Source organism: Octopus sinensis, linkage group LG3 (genome assembly GCF_006345805.1).
Source record: "Octopus sinensis linkage group LG3, ASM634580v1, whole genome shotgun sequence".
In the NCBI taxonomy this organism is placed as follows: domain Eukaryota; kingdom Metazoa; phylum Mollusca; class Cephalopoda; order Octopoda; family Octopodidae; genus Octopus; species Octopus sinensis.
The window spans coordinates 117,379,626-117,397,254 of record NC_042999.1 but is presented as its reverse complement, the minus strand read 5'-3'; the positions used below and the strand labels follow the sequence as shown (position 1 = coordinate 117,397,254).

The window sequence follows — 17,629 nt, the reverse complement described above, 5'->3', positions numbered from 1 at the left end:
CTTCCAATCTAAAAAATCAATATTTTAAAAAATAAAATAATAATTTTAAAATAATTAAAGTATGAATGAAAAAATATAAGTATATAATCCATATATAACCTATCTATAATCCATATATAATCAATATATAAACAATATATAAACTAAAAAAACTATCAACAATTAAATATAAAATATAAAATATAAAATATAAAATATAAAATATAAAACAAAACAAAAAAAATAATAATAATATAATATTAAACTATATATACACCCATACGCATATACCTAATTATATATAACCATATCTAACTACATACACTAAATCACACACCTATATATATATCCCTATACATACACATAAAAATGTCTAGGCAACTATAAATAAATAAAATAGCTAAATACTTCAACACAATACTTATTCATACTCCCACACACACACACATACAACCCACATTCACACTCTAGAAAATGGACATCACTCAAAACTATGAACGGAGAAATAGAATAAATGGAATTAAAAATTATATTCACTTGGTAAAACGAACACTACTTAAAAATTATGAATGAAACAATGCAATAAAACAACAGACATCGCAAATAGACACAAATTACTACAAATTCCTTATCAAACCTACCATGATAACCAAAACTCATAAAAACATATAATGATAAAATCTCCCTTTACTAAACTCTATAACAAACCTATATAGCAATCCCCCTAACCTAAACATTCACACACAAATACACACACGTAAACTACACACCCACGACATATACAAATACCCACACCACTTACACATACCAATACATACATATAAACCTCAACATATACTCCAAAACCCACTCAACCCCACACAGACAAATAAACACAAAAATTATGAATGGATTCTTTTATAAAACTACCATGATAAGCTAAAACTCACAAAACAGAAATGATAAAACCTCCCTTTACTAAACACTAAAACATACTTATATAGCAATTCCTTTAACCAATACATTCACACACAAAACCACTCGTAAACCACACACCCATAACAAATACAAACTCCCACCCCACTCACACACACCCACAAGTACATATAAGCCTCAACATATACACCAAACAAAATTACTTTACCAAAGAACATAACATATATATAAAAAGTATAACCGCTCTGGAAACGAACATCTCTAAATTAATGAATGGAGAAATGGAAGAAATGGAATTAAAAATAAAATTCACGTGGCAAAACGAACACCACTCAAAAATTATGAATGAAACAATATAATAAAACAACCAACATCGAAAAAAGACAAATTACTACGAATTCCCTAAAAAAAAAAAACCATGATAAACCAAAACTCTTAAAAAACATATAACGATAAAATCTCCCTTTGCTAAACTCTATAACAAACCTATATAGTAATCCCCCAAACCTAAACATTCACACACAAACACACACGTAAACCACAGACCCACGACTTATACACATACCTAAACTAACTTATAAACCTCCATATACACCAAAACCACTCCCTCCCACACAGACAAATTAACTCATACATCCCAAAACCTAAATAACAAACCCATATACACATTCACACACAAACACACACACACGCAAAACACACACACACAACAGATACATATACTCCCTCACATATACGCATATACATACTCACTAAACTCAATATATACAACAATATTTACACACCCACACTCATACAGATAAATAAATTATACAACTAAAAACTCGCACACAATCTCATATACATAAACACTCCTATGAAAACAACATTAATTAAATACATCTTAATTAACCAGAATATCAAAAATAACAATATGACATAAAGGTAAATAAAATACATACTTACAATTCAACAAAACTCAATAAAAACACCACTAAATAACACCCATAAACATATAAATATCCTCCAAAATATATACATTAAAAATGAACTAATTAAAACAAAGAAATATAAATAAAGACTAACTATAATTAAAGCCTAGACAACATAACCAAAATATATTACCTAAACTAATTTAAACTAAACTAAAGTAACCTAAAAGGGAACTATTATTGCTATTTATCATGAAACTTATTATATAGGTAAAGTAACTTATGTCTGCATTTTATTTTGCGCTCCTCGCCAGTATTAAGTAAATTATCATACTTATAAAATAAAATTTCTTTAAACTCATTAGAGCATAAATAACAACAATTAGCTCCTATAGTATATGATTTAGTTTTACAAATTATTTCCCAAATTAAACTATAATTAATATTTAGTGATTTAAGACTCCAAATGTACTTACTAATTCCGGTTGAGTTGATTAAGTTTTTATTTTTAAAAGAATTCATATGTTGTGCGATTCTTAGTTTTATTTTTGAGGAAGTAGAACCTATATAACCGCTTTTTTGTAATTATTATTCTTAAAGTTATTATCATGTAATGTAACTATACATTTATACACTACATCGTTAATATCACAATTATTATTTAATATACAATTAGATTTATCTCTACATGTACAATTAATATAAGTCTTATCATTATTAATATTATTATCAAATAATTTCTTTTTATAAAAATTATTCAGTTTATATTTATTAAATGAAGAAATAATGTTACCAACATTATTAGTGGTAGAGTAACCAACTCCAAAATTATTAAAAGAGAAAATGTTTCTATATTTACGATTAACTCTAATAAATAAATCTATAACATCTAAAATCTCTTTAATAATATTCGTTTTTACTTGATTTCCATAAGGAACTATTAACCAAATTTTATTCTTATTAATCTTATTATTATTATCAAATCGTTTCTTGTCTTGATCGACAATCTTCAGGTGGACTTCCAATCTAAAAAATCAATATTTTAAAAAATAAAATAATAATTTTAAAATAATTAAAGTATGAATGAAAAAATATAAGTATATAATCCATATATAACCTATCTATAATCCATATATAATCAATATATAAACAATATATAAACTAAAAAAACCTATCAACAATTAAATATAAAATATAAAATATAAAATATAAAATATAAAGTATAAAACAAAACAAAAAAAAATAATAATAATATAATATTAAACTATATATACACCCATACGCATATACCTAATTATATATAACCATATCTAACTACATACACTAAATCACACACCTATATATATATCCCTATACATACACATAAAAATGTCTAGGCAACTATATCTAAATAATTAACATTATAATTCTCCTTATATATAGTAATACTTAAACCATATCTTTTAAAGAAACTATATAGTTTTTTCTTATATACTTCAAGATATTGCTATATAAGTATGTTTTAGTGTTTAGTAAAGGGAGGTTTTATCATTTCTGTTTTGTGAGTTTTAGCTTATCATGGTAGTTTTATAAAAGAATCCATTCATAATTTTTGTGTTTATTTGTCTGTGTGGGGTTGAGTGGGTTTTGGAGTATATGTTGAGGTTTATATGTATGTATTGGTATGTGTAAGTGGTGTGGGTATTTGTATATGTCGTGGGTGTGTAGTTTACGTGTGTGTATTTGTGTGTGAATGTTTAGGTTAGGGGGATTGCTATATAGGTTTGTTATAGAGTTTAGTAAAGGGAGATTTTATCATTATATGTTTTTATGAGTTTTGGTTATCATGGTAGGTTTGATAAGGAATTTGTAGTAATTTGTGTCTATTTGCGATGTCTGTTGTTTTATTGCATTGTTTCATTCATAATTTTTAAGTAGTGTTCGTTTTACCAAGTGAATATAATTTTTAATTCCATTTATTCTATTTCTCCGTTCATAGTTTTGAGTGATGTCCATTTTCTAGAGTGTGAATGTGGGTTGTATGTGTGTGTGTGTGGGAGTATGAATAAGTATTGTGTTGAAGTATTTAGCTATTTTATTTATTTATAGTTGCCTAGACATTTTTATGTGTATGTATAGGGATATATATATAGGTGTGTGATTTAGTGTATGTAGTTAGATATGGTTATATATAATTAGGTATATGCGTATGGGTGTATATATAGTTTAATATTATATTATTATTATTTTTTTTGTTTTGTTTTATATTTTATATTTTATATTTTATATTTTATATTTTATATTTAATTGTTGATAGTTTTTTTAGTTTATATATTGTTTATATATTGATTATATATGGATTATAGATAGGTTATATATGGATTATATACTTATATTTTTTCATTCATACTTTAATTATTTTAAAATTATTATTTTATTTTTTAAAATATTGATTTTTTAGATTGGAAGTCCACCTGAAGATTGTCGATCAAGACAAGAAACGATTGTAGTGGCGGTTTTTTTGACTATTTATTAAAATTTATGTATTGATTAAGTCTTTCCTTGTTTGTTTTGCAAAATAGTGGTTTTGTCTCGAATAATATTTTATAATATTTTACTATAAAATCGATTTAATCCTAAATCTGATTTTTTTCCCTGTAAATTTGGATTTATTCCCTAATATTTATTATTATATATATATATATATATATTATATTACAATTAGTTTCACGTCTCTTTTTAATCATGTATAGTTCTTTATCCAGGTGCATGTGTGTATGTGTGTAATTATTGTACCGTTTAGTCTTAGGTCAACCCTGACCAAGCATACCTACAATTAAGGATTTTCCAACTGTGACAATTATGTCTTTATAGAGTTATTTTGGACTACATTTACCAATGGGTCTTTTCATTCACGAAGAAGGAAGTCAATTTACATCATATGCACGTTGTTCTGGTTGGCTTTTAATGGATTATTTTTAATTTGGGAAGTATAGCTGTTTTTTAGAATGCGAGTTGACAGCTATTTTAGTACACCTACATATCCCCAATGATTTTTGCGTACAGCTTTATCAAATCCCCTCGATATAATGCGAAATTCTTAAACTAATGTTATGGGATGTTTATCTGAGGATTTTCTATATAATTTTCTTTAGGACTATTTCGAAACCTTTATTAATATTTTTATTTTGATTTAATTCAAAAGGATGGCAACATCCCAGTTCATCGATCCATACAGCTTGCTTTTTGAACTCGTTGTTTCGTCCCTCATAGAGAGCTTTTTTACAGAGACTGTGTTGTGATGACTGAGTTACGACATGCTGATTTTGTATCTGCGATCATAAGATTTCTACTGTTTACGGTTATTTTTTCATATTTTCTCCTGTTATTGTTTCAGCTGGGATAATATTGAGATTATGGTTTAGATTTTGCTCCGAATTATTTTTGTAATTTCTATTTTATTTTTCTAATTTTTATTTTAGATGTTTGTTTTGTAAATGCCTTATTTGTGTTACATTTCATAGATACAAGATTCTGTACTGTGTTTTTTGCAGAAATAAAATTTCAGTTTTCATTACGAGCCCATCTTGGCTCATAATGTTTGCTGGTTCCTTGAAATTCTAGCTTTAGATGCTTACGAGGAGTTTGTAATGTAACTAACTACTGACAGATACACCAAGAAATTTAAACTTTTGTATGTTCTTACACCACTTGAGTTATGTATGAGCGTGTATGTGTGTGTGTGTGTCCGTGTATGTATATGAGCTTATGCATGTGTGTATGCATACATATGTATGCGTGATATTTTGCTGTCGTAATTGTTTAACCCCAGGTCAGCCCTGATCGAGTACGCTTTGATCAAGGATGGCTTAGCCGTGACCTACGCTTTTATCAAAGTTAGATTCGACTTACATTCATTAATGTGACCTTTCCATACTTGAGGTGCTAAGGCCTAATTTGAGGGAAATTAAATTTATAAAGCTAAGAATAACGTTGGATATTGTATTAAATTACCAACCAAGCAAAATACATCCGGCCAGCAAGCAAAATATCCATTTTGAGTTATTATTTTTTTTTTATCTCAGTTTGCTATTTTTCGAAAACTTTGTGCTACGTTAAAATAAGCTAATCTAGGAATGCCAAACCAAAGCGTTTAAATCTACTCCATATACCTGTTTATTAATTCCACTGAGGTTATAGTTGACACTGAGTCAGAGGTCAGAGGTGGCTTATAGTTTAGTTATATTAATTTTTCCACTCAGTATTAATTAATTAATATGCAATTTCACATTAATAATGATATTGTTTAACCCTTTTTTGTCCTGTGTGTCACATGTGCTATACAGGACACATTTTCCTGGCGTCGATGATATACATTCTCAGTGCTTTCAACTGCCAGTGTAACTTGGGATTTATTAAAGGTAAATTTTAGATTACTCAGAACACATAAAACAAAGGCTAACTAAAAGTCTGAAAACAAGCATGGACGCTTAAAACAACTGTAAGCAAATGCTTTGCACAGGCAAAAGTTTAAGAGACGTTAAAAAGTTTAGTTGTGAATAAATATAACATTATCCATTTTTTATATTAAATCTTTTTAGTTGTCATCTTTTTATATTAAATCTTAAGTTATATTAAATCCTTTTAGCTATCATAGTTGTCAATAAAAGCATAAAATTTTCATTTTTTTCAACAGTAAAATAAAAGTACAAAAAAAATAGCATTTATGTTTTATTTGTAGAAACAGAGGTAAAACTTTAACAAAAAAAGAAAATAATTAAATTTTATAAAAACAATATTATTTACAGATAATTTATCAATATCACGCGCAATAATGTAATACGGAAAATAATTTTTAAAAAGTTGTGAGCTCAAAACATCCATCACTTCTCGATTTTCATAATCCTCCACAATATTTGCAATTCTTTTAACCCATATATATCCCTGGTTGCGTTTTCGCAATGCAAAACCTGCTCCTTCTCGTCGGGAAGCATCTGACTGAGCATGCAAAATGTTCAGTAGGTAGTCGACACCCGTAGCTAACAGTTGCATACTGTTCTTTTCTTCCAGATTGTGAAAACTTACCATAACGTTTAATCTAAATACACTGAAATTTTAAATCACTATATCTTCTCACAAATTCAAGTAAATAATGTAGTTCATACTTAATTCAAGCTTTCTAATGTTTTGAACCTGATGACACAGGATCATTTTACTCACAACTAAAATATCTATTAGTTTTACCAACTTGAAGTAGTTTATATAAAAGAGTAAAGAAAAATGTTTTTTTGATGATGCGTAAACGCAATGATGGGCACCCTACCTTTACAGGGTGTTGCATTATTACAACGGCAAGCACGTAAATCTAGGCTGTGTATGGCATTAAATCTGCCGAGAAACCAGCTACTTAGTGAAGCCGATTTTGCTGTTGAAGAATCTAGTATGAGACAAACGGATGATGGTCCATAACAGCCTACAGAACAAGATGATAATTTTCAGCAGACGAGTACTCCCACGTCAGTGTAAGCGTAAAAAGACCTGGCACTGGAATGTGGAGGATATGACCTCAAAAGAGGAAGTCACAAGTTACCCCTACAGGCCTTCTATTGTTGACATACCACGGCAACCTCATGAAATATTGAGCTCTTCATAGAAGACCGTACTAAGTACAGTTTTTTTTTGCAGCTCAAAAAGGAAAACATATATTCCAATTGTCAAGCAACGAGATGAAGGTTTTTATTGGTATTTTGTTGCTCTTAGGATACAACACTCTACATCACCGGCGTTTATATGGGAAACCGAATCTAATGTTCGAAATGAGCTCGTAGCTAGTTCAATGCGAAGAAACAAATTTGAGGAGATAATGAAATACTTTCATGCAGCAGACAACAATGAACTGGATAGCTAGGACAGGTTTGCAAAGGTATGACCATTGTTGGAGCTTTTAAATCAAAGCTTTATACAGTTTGGCTCGGTTTTTGATCCAAGAAATGTCTCTATTGATGAATCCATGATCTCATATTATTGTGGCCATCCCACAAAGCAATTTATTCGAGACAAACCGATCCGATGGGGTTACAAAGGGTGGGTAGCAGCTAGTTCATTAGGTTACTCATACTGGATTGATTTATATCAAGGAAATGTAAAAGGGCAAAGAGTAGCTGTTGCAAGGACACATACGGCCTAGGAAGAGAAGTGGTGCTTAACATAATTGATAAATTTGAATCTCAATATTCAGAAAAGAAATCTTTCTCCTTTGATAACTTATTCACATTGTTCAACCTTCTAGAAGAGATACAGCGAAGAGGTCATTCTTCCACTGGCATGATTCGTAGTAATAGATCAAAAAGTGTCCTCTAATTGAGGTCAAGCAGTTTGAAATAAGTCCACGAGAGACTGAGGAGCATTTTCTTGAAAAATATTCTTGCATTTTAGTGGTAATGTGGAATGATAATGGTGTCGTTATTGTTGGGTCTCATCAGTGTGGTGTGCATTCTATAAAGCAAGTTCATCGCTGGTCAGTTACAGAACGTAAACAAGTTTAGATACCAATGCCATAATTAATTGGAAAATATAACTCAAGCATGGGAGATATCGACAGGCAAGACCAAAACATATCTCAGTGCCACATTGCCATTCGTGGGGAAAGGGTATTTCCCACTTGTGTCCTACCTATTGAACGTGTGCATGAATAATGCATGGTTGTTTGCCAGAGAAGGCGGTTATAAAGAAGATCTACTAGCATTTACACGTCAAACTGTACAGTATCGTTTGAAGAAGTATGGACACCACCCATGAATCCAATAAGATAAAAAATGCTTGTTGCATCTAGATCAAGTATCATCAACGAGGAAAGATATCACAACATAGGTCATGATTTATCAAAAGAGTGAGCCAGAAAACTGTCGAAGATGTAGGTAATGCAAGAGTCAAACTGTATAAATGTGCAGGAAATGCAAAGTTGTTATGCATGTCAAGTGTGCCTCTGATTATCACAGAATCCAGTCTTAATGCGTGAAGTTTGGGGTAGAAGTACTGCAAATTATCTTATATTACGTAATGAGAGACAAAAGTAGTCACACTCAGCCTATCACGTAATAACAGAAAAGAGAAATGTTATATTTGGATAGAATGTATATTCTGTTTTGTGATATTGTATAATGGTATGTTACAATGATAAATAATTATTGTTTCAAAGTAAAATCTTCAAAAAGGTTTCAATCAGTTTTATATATATATATATATATATATATATTATATATATATATATATATATATATATATATATATTCGTTATTTCAAATACTCAGTCATTCTTATCTAACCTCAATGTTTACTTCAATTATCATTAATTCAAATATTTTTCCTAAAAATAGAAAGAACGAGTGTAAAATGCTTCAATTGCATTTAAATTAATAAACATATTTTCGATGTTTTAAGATTTTCTATATAATACATTATGGGACATGTGGCCCATCGTTGCTCTAACGAAACATGTACTGGGGCTGGTGTGCCTATCGTTGCGTTAATGCAACACACACAAATTTGTAATAACTTCTTACCTGTTGAATAAATTAGTAAAAAATTAAGTGGTATGTGTTATTAAACATAATATCTACCATATATATAAAATATAACCGATTCCTAAGACTTCATTTTTTATTGGTTAAATCTTGATATTTTTTTTCTTTTCGGGTGAAGGCTGATTTCCTGCCAGCATTTGATTGATGATCGCTTCATTAAGTGCTTGATCCGTCTTCAGTAACTGAAGAAAACGCCAGATATTTGGATGACATGACGTTATGTTCGCCTGTAAATGGTTATTCCGTACCTCCAAGGAATTAATTGTTCGTGGTAAATTATTGCATACTCGGTCATATATGTTCTACATACACATAGGAAAGAGTAAGTTGCCTCTGTTACTCCGTCGTATTATACCGATATAAGTATCTTCAAAGTAATCAATGACTGGATCTGCTTCATGGCACAAATTTTCTTATAATTGCCCAAAACTTGTTACAAGATTGTCTGCTGGCACAAAAGCCAAGGGTAGTGTCATGTGAATGCTTAGAGCAAAATCAGCATCGCTCTGATATCTTGATTGTAATCCCTCTGATTGTACCTTCCGATAAACTGCTTGATAATTGCATTTGGAAAAAATTCGGTAATTGCATTCTTGGCAGCTTGTTCATAATCGATCATAATACTAGCGGGGTTGAGCCTGGAGTTAATAGTCCGAAGTCGGCTGAAAAGTTCTTCATAGTCAGCTTGACGTTTATTTGGCATTAATGCAAAGACACAAAGAATCGTTCTATTAGCGATTAATCAGTAAATGGAGTTGGTAAAATAGTTCTGATACTACTTTGAATGTACCATCACAAGACTAATTACTTGAAGGTTGCAAGAGTCGCATTATTTTCTTTGTGGAAAGCAAAAGTGTGCGGTTCTCACTGTGTCCACTATCGTAAAGTAAGTTTTCCTCATTGCATGTCGTTTTTTTTTGCATTCATCTGGAATGACCATATCATGCAAGTTTCTTGGTGTGGGATGCGGAGCGTGTATAGCTTGCGTATATCTTCTGATTGAACGCCTTATAGTGCTCATGGCCGGTAGTTGAGTAGAGACATTTTCCGAAACATTTGTGTTATAATTCGTGGTGAAGTTTTCTGGGTTGTAATAGCTTTCTCATTCATTTCCTCAAGTACAGATAGATCTTGACGAAAAATATCTGCAGCGTGAGTGTGCTCGTGTATCTAGCTGATTATGTCTTCTTCACACAGTATAATTTTGGCCTTGCAAAAATTATATCCAAATGATATTGGTATTATGTTTACAATTCACCTAAGACTGGGCCCCCGTACAATGCGTTCCCTACAAAGGTCGAGATCACATCACATAAGAACATTGCGATACCATTTCTTCACTGCAAATGGTCCTGCACTTTTCAATGTTATCCCAAAAGAAATTAAAGTAGAAAAAGACTTCACAACTTTCAAACGGTGTCTGGACATATTCCTCCGATACGTTTCAACCAAGAACAACTCTCTGCTTTAGTCGCCCATGGTGTCCCGAAATAATTAATAAAAAGACTGCTATGGAGTTAGTCATGACTTGGGACGATAATGGCCGAAGTCAATCTAGGTTATCTAAGTTATATATATAAAATAAATACATATATAGAGAGAGAGAGACATAGCTGTGTAGTCGCGCTGCTTGCTTCATAATCATGCAGTCTTGGTTTCAGTCCCACTGCGTTGGTTTCTGCTATAGCACCGTGCTTATATACGTAAGAAATTTGGGATGACAAAGGAATAAATGATTATGTTATGAACCTAATAGTTTTTTCTTTTGTTTTTGAAATTTCATATTACCTCTCTGTACTTGACTTACGATTCATTCTGAAGCACATGTGTACAGGGTTCTAACACTAGGATATGAGTATTTCAATGTCTAGCAAAATGTAAAGTAAAGTTCCTTCGTGCACCGTATAGAGTCATAGGACCGGTTTCCATGACATGCCACCAGGACGGGACCCCAGCTCGTCGCAGGATAACTCATTTTTGCCAGCTGAGTAGACTGGGGCAACGTGAAATGAAGGGTTTTGCATAAGAATACGTGTCGATGGGTTTGGGAATCGAAACCACAATCTTATGATCATGAGTCCACTAACCACTATGTATGATTGCATATATGTGTGTATCCTAACCACTAAGCCACGCGCAATGTCTAAGCGAAATATGTGTGTGTGCGTATATGCTTATGTATGTATATGCGCGTATGTCTTCCTGTTTTCCCTCCCTACCGCTTGACAACCGCTGTTGGTTTGATTACGTTTATGTAACATTAGTGGTGCGGTAACACCGATCAACAGAACAAATAGCAAATTTTTTTTTTAAATAATCTCTAGTATCGATTTATTCGACTAACAACCCTGCAAGGCGGTGCCACAGCATGGTCGCAGATTAATAACTTAAGGAAACGATAATTCACATAAGGCTCTACTGAGATTTGAACTTGAATTTGAGAATCAGAATTGTAACCGTTTCGCTACGGAACACTATTGTGTTGCTTATTATTTCCATTTATATTTGAGAAAATAGGTGTAGTTGATACATACATATTAATGTATATGTATAATTAAATTATCCATCACAAATATAGGATCTTCATATTACCATGTATTTGCATTTATTATACAATTACTTAGTTTCAGTTCTCTTATTACATATAATTATTTGTGCAAATACATGAGCAAGTGCTTGAATGAAAGTGTGTGTGTGTGTGTGTGTCTGTGTGTTTTATAACTGCTCGGCTTTTAGGTCAGCGCAAGTCGACAACGCCTTTCATCGGAAACATTTCTGGTGTGACCGAGTTATATTAGGGTGCACACGCAAATGTGTCCATTCTTTCCGTACTTAAGGCGGTTGGTTATAATCCTGGAGAATTTGACTACTACTTTTAGCAAGTCAATCGAATGTTATGTCATTTGTGAGGTCTCTTATGAATGCAACTAGTAACATGGAATCCAGTACAACCTGTTGCATGGTCGGATTGTCAACAACTTCACCAGTACCCCTACAGGGCTTGCCTGGTGATAAGGATTGCTAGAAACCCAGCAAAACTAAAAACAAGACCTATCAAAAGGATGGATGAACATAGTGTAGGTCCAACTACTGCTTCGTAATAGGACGGGACCTCAGAAATTCTGGGTTGGTGTCCGACATGTAAGACCACTGGGAGTGAAGTATTCCTTAGCTTTTGTTCAAGTATGTCTCTAGAACCCATTTTAAACTCAAGCTACGTCCCGTCCGATAATCAGCGGTGATTTGGTCAGCGAATGCTCTGCGACAGTCGGCAATCGACGGCACGATGAGCTGCTACGGATGACACTATCCTAAAGTGTTTACGCAGGTGACCGGGGATCACATATGAACTTGTATTTCCACTGAAACTTCGAACATGAATTCTACACCTCACCTGCTACCGATGGTCGGCTGTGGTCAGCATTCGTGAGGGACGTGGAGAACTTGTTGGTTGGAGCCGTTTCAATTCACCCTGGGTAAATGCCGTCGCAAGTACAACTAACATAATAAGGTCAACCAGCCACCTGGAGGTTTTCTCGTTGGTTTGCGTGTAACGTTCTTATGAAACCTGTCTAGCTTGCATTAACTAGTACTTTCATCATGTGATAAAACATGTTCAACCCATGGTCTATACAACTATTTGTATACCTAAAATTATGGAGCTTAATGTGTCTCTTATTTATTGACGACAGTAGGTGTGGTCCGATGGAGAATTAGTGATTATCCTTAGCAAATCATTGTGTGTGGTGTGCGTATGTGTGCGTGCGCGCGCACTTGTGTGGGTGTGTAAGTGTGCATGTATATATATATATATATATATATATATACATGCACACTTACACACCCACACAAGCGCACACACACACACACACACATATATATATATATATATATATATATATATATATATATATATATATTATATATATATATATATATATATACATGTACACAGTTTAAAGATACGAGCTACTGGAAACATATCTATGTTTATACTATGTACATTAAAAGATATTTAACTCTCACTGGGCGGAGTATTTTTCTTAATCTTACCTCCACAGAATATATATATAATATATATTAATATATGCATATATACATACATATATGTACATATATATGTATATATACATGCATATAAGGGTACAGGACATCAAAAAAACGTTGAACACAATGACAAGCGAAAGCATAAAAAGAAAAGCATAGAAAACGAACTTTTTTCGAACAACGATAAAATCAAACAGAGAAACGAGACATACAACATCAAGAATATTCCCCTTCTTCAGTTGTCACACGTCTCGCGGTTCAGTGTATTTGCCAAAGAAACCCAAGTAGGTGAAGATGACTATCCTTTTCGCACCGGTAGAAATAAGCCTTAAAATTTGTCCGGACAGCATGAAAAGAACAGTACATGTCCTACTCTTACCTACTCCTAAGACATCTCATGCAAACAGAAATGTTGAGTCTGCTATTCTACAAAGTACAAATAAGTATAGATATATGTCAACAAGACGGTTGGGGATGCGAAACATTTGTGATGGGCTTAGCTAATTCCAGTAGGTAAAATACAGTATCAACAATATGGCTTCGGTGTTCCTTTTCCGTTTCCTATACATGAAAAATACCCCATCATTCGATAATTTGCTGTCTATTTGAAAAATAGATTCGCTTTACTTTATCAACCTCTACATGACATTCAAATGTCACTACGCTAAAAAAATTTAAAGTTGAACTATTATGACGCTTTACAAATATATTGTCGTGTCACCAGATTCCGTCCTACTGTTAAAGATTTTAATGTATCTTTAACAGACACAAGTTTAAAATTACCTTTTCTTATTCTCCTAATATTAAGTCATATATCAATAAGCAACAGACGACTCAAGCCTGCTTTGGGTGCACATGCAGAGACAAATCTGAATGTCCTCTGGAGTAGAAATGAGATAAATACTCCGCTATTTATGAAACACCGGTATCGGTGAACCATGGCAACGGTCGATCAGAAATCAAGAGTTATATCGGAACCGTGGGAGGAAATTTAATTCTAGGCATAACACCCATCTTTCGAATTTTAGGTACCGTGATAAGAGGCATTCAACTAAACTGTCGGCTTTAATCTGAAAGCTTAAAGTTGAAGGACGTATCTACGTCAACAAATGAAAGATCCTTTCGAAAACCAGACCTTATATTAATGAGTCCAAAAGATGTTCAGTATGTTCTCTTGAAAAACTGTACCTTGAGATTTTCCAACAACAACGTAAATTCCAAGAACGAAATTGTTTCTAGTTGTTCACATTTTAAGAAATACATCTTGGCGGAATTTTATAATAGGCTACCAGACACATCGTAAATCATTTATATCTGTTTACATCTTTTTACATTTGCTTAATGTAACGTTGACAGTTGTTTAATATAATGTCTTTTTCCTTATGAGCAGCGTTCCTTATTCAAACGTCATCTACTCAGAAAGCAACCAGCAAACAATCTTGTTCTCAGCTTGAACAATGGTGAGATAAATCAATGTTTCGACCAGAGAACCCTGGGTAGCTGTATTTTGCAAGACTTGTAGTTTTTATTATAGTAATATCTTTACTCTGTTAGCTGATCGAGTGTTATTCTGCTTGTTGAAAACTTAATATATCATATATATATATATATATATATATATATATATATATATATATGTGACTTCGTAAGCACCGCCAGCAATTTTTTTCCTCTGTCTTCCCTTCTCGGGATCTTTCCTTCTCCTTTGTTTCCGACGAAGAGCTCCGCTCGAAACGTTAAGCCCTCCTTCTTCCCTTCTTCCTGAGCGTCCAATAATACTTTATATGTTCCACGTCCTCGCGTTGCTGTGTTTTTTTGTGTTTTCTTGTTTGGATTAACTTTATATATATATGAATGTATGTACTCTTATTAGTATCGATTTCTTCAAAGACATAAGATAAACTAGCGATGTGCTGAATCCGTGTTTCTGTGTTCTCAATGATAACCATATTTTATCTTTCCGTTGATAAATGGCTTTTGAAGCAGACAAGAACTACACATAATTTCATATTTCAATATGTAAATAAGTATGTTCTAGACATAACAGCTGTATTATGTTCTATATCAATCAGTAACTGTACGAAAAAATTTTATAAATATTTTCTAAGCATTAACTCTGACGTTTTTTGTTCAGTATTATAATTTTTTATGTGAAAGCACGGGGCTTAGTTGTTAGGGCATTCGACTCACGATCGTGAGTTCAATTCCCGGCGACGCATTGTGTCCTTGAGCAAGACACTTTATTTCCCGTTGCTCCAGTTCACTCAGCTGTATTTCAAAGGGCCAGCTTTATCACACTCTGTGTTGCGCTGAATCTCCCTGAGAACTACGTGAAGGGTACACGCACAAAGAAATACACACACAAAGGCTAAAAAATATGACTGCTTATATTGTCATATAATGAAAGAGTTTTTTGAAACTGTGTTGCGTACTGTTGACAGACTTGCACTTAAATTCCAGCGTTTTTATCAAGACTTTCTAATTACTTTGATGACAACACTACCGGCCAATCACTCTCTCTTTCACACACGCGCGCGCGCACTCTCTCTCTCTCTCTCTCTCTTTCTCTCTCAACAACATCTTTTCTCCTCCTCTTCTAAAAATACATTGTGACGTAGTATATTTTGATTCTACCCTTCTTTCCCGCTCTATAATAGATGTGATGGACAGACAGACCGATATCCGCATCAATTTTATAACAAGATTAAAATGTTGCAGTTTAAGAAATCTATATATCCGAGCACTAACTCAGTGCCTGTCTAATTGCGAAAGGAAAGGTTGATTTAACTCAATTTATTTTTACATTTACTTAACCGATTGCACAACTTCGTAATTTTAAAAACCAAAATGCGCTGGAAGAACCTGGGGCTATACCGTAATGAAACTTGAAAGATGCATTTTTCTGGAGAAATTATTGCTGAAAGTTATAGTTCGGTTGGTTGAATGTAGTCACTGAGTCTTTAGCATATTTTTAATTGATCTGAATTTCAATTATTGCTTTATTTAGAATTTTTAAAGATTCCTTCAGGTCTGAGTCTGTCACTGTGGAAGCATAAATGAAACTATGAAGAGTAAACTACGAGAAAGATCCTCAATGAAAACGATACACACAATTGGCAGGGCTCGTGCGTCGGACCAGAAATCTTATGATATCTATCTGGCTTTCTTTAAGTTTTAAGTTCAAATTTTTCTATACTGGTTTTACCCTTCATCATTCTGTGCTGCATAAAATACGTATCTGTCAAGCAGAGATAGATGTAATTGATTGTCGCCTTTTGTCTCTAAGTTTTGTAGCCTTGTACTTCACTTAAAAATCAATTATACAATTTCGAAAGAAAAGATGGTTAACATCTCCCGGTGTGTTACCGCTACTGTTTATAACTCGCTCTGAGATTTATCATTGTTATATATATATATATATATATATATATATATATATATATAATATATATATATATATATATATATATATATATATATATATGTATGTATGTATGTATGTATGTATATGTATGTATGTGTGTGTATGCATGTGTATGTATGTGTGTGTGCATATATATGTGTGTGTATATGTATATATATATGTTTGTATGTATGTACACACACATACACACACACACACACACACCACACACACACACACACACACACACACACACATATATATATATATATATATATATATATATATATATATATTACCTGAAATATCTCAGTCAACCCAGCTCTAAGAAAGTACAATGAGCGTTTCGTTCAGATTTTCTGAGAGAATGAGCTAAAAAAGACTGACACTCTTCCTCTATATTGGCTGTTTTTTTTGCTCCAGTGATCCAATAGATTAGAAAACTGATCATTATTACCATCTCCATCGTCATCACTTCAGCCCCACCATTGCCACCATTTAGATATGATGATATACTACTTGAAAAATTCAAAACAAAGCAATTAAACAGTGTCCTTCTTAAAATATCGATTTAAACACATTCATCGACTATCTATAATAGCATGTTAGCAAAACGGTGCGAATAAGATTAATTGCAGTATTCTGGACAAAGTACAGTCTAATTGTAATATTCTTCAAATAATTGCATTTTAAAACCATTTTCGTCAGATCAATATAGACACTAGTAATTCCAATCCATCTGTTTAATCTTTTTTCTTATCCAGTTTTTGTTTAATTTTATTATTGTTAGCATTAATGATTTGCAGACTTGT

The 17,629-nt window shown here is 32.4% G+C and overlaps 1 long non-coding RNA gene across 1 annotated transcript; it reads left to right on the top strand.

Annotated features, from left to right (window-relative positions):
• The first annotated feature begins 6,853 nt into the window (after window positions 1–6,853).
• LOC118762795 lies at window positions 6,854–14,697 on the top strand. The gene is made up of 3 exons (XR_004998545.1): window positions 6,854–6,929; window positions 9,486–9,638; window positions 14,443–14,697. It is a non-coding gene; the product is annotated as an uncharacterized LOC118762795 (long non-coding RNA).
• The last annotated feature ends 2,932 nt before the right edge of the window (window positions 14,698–17,629 follow it).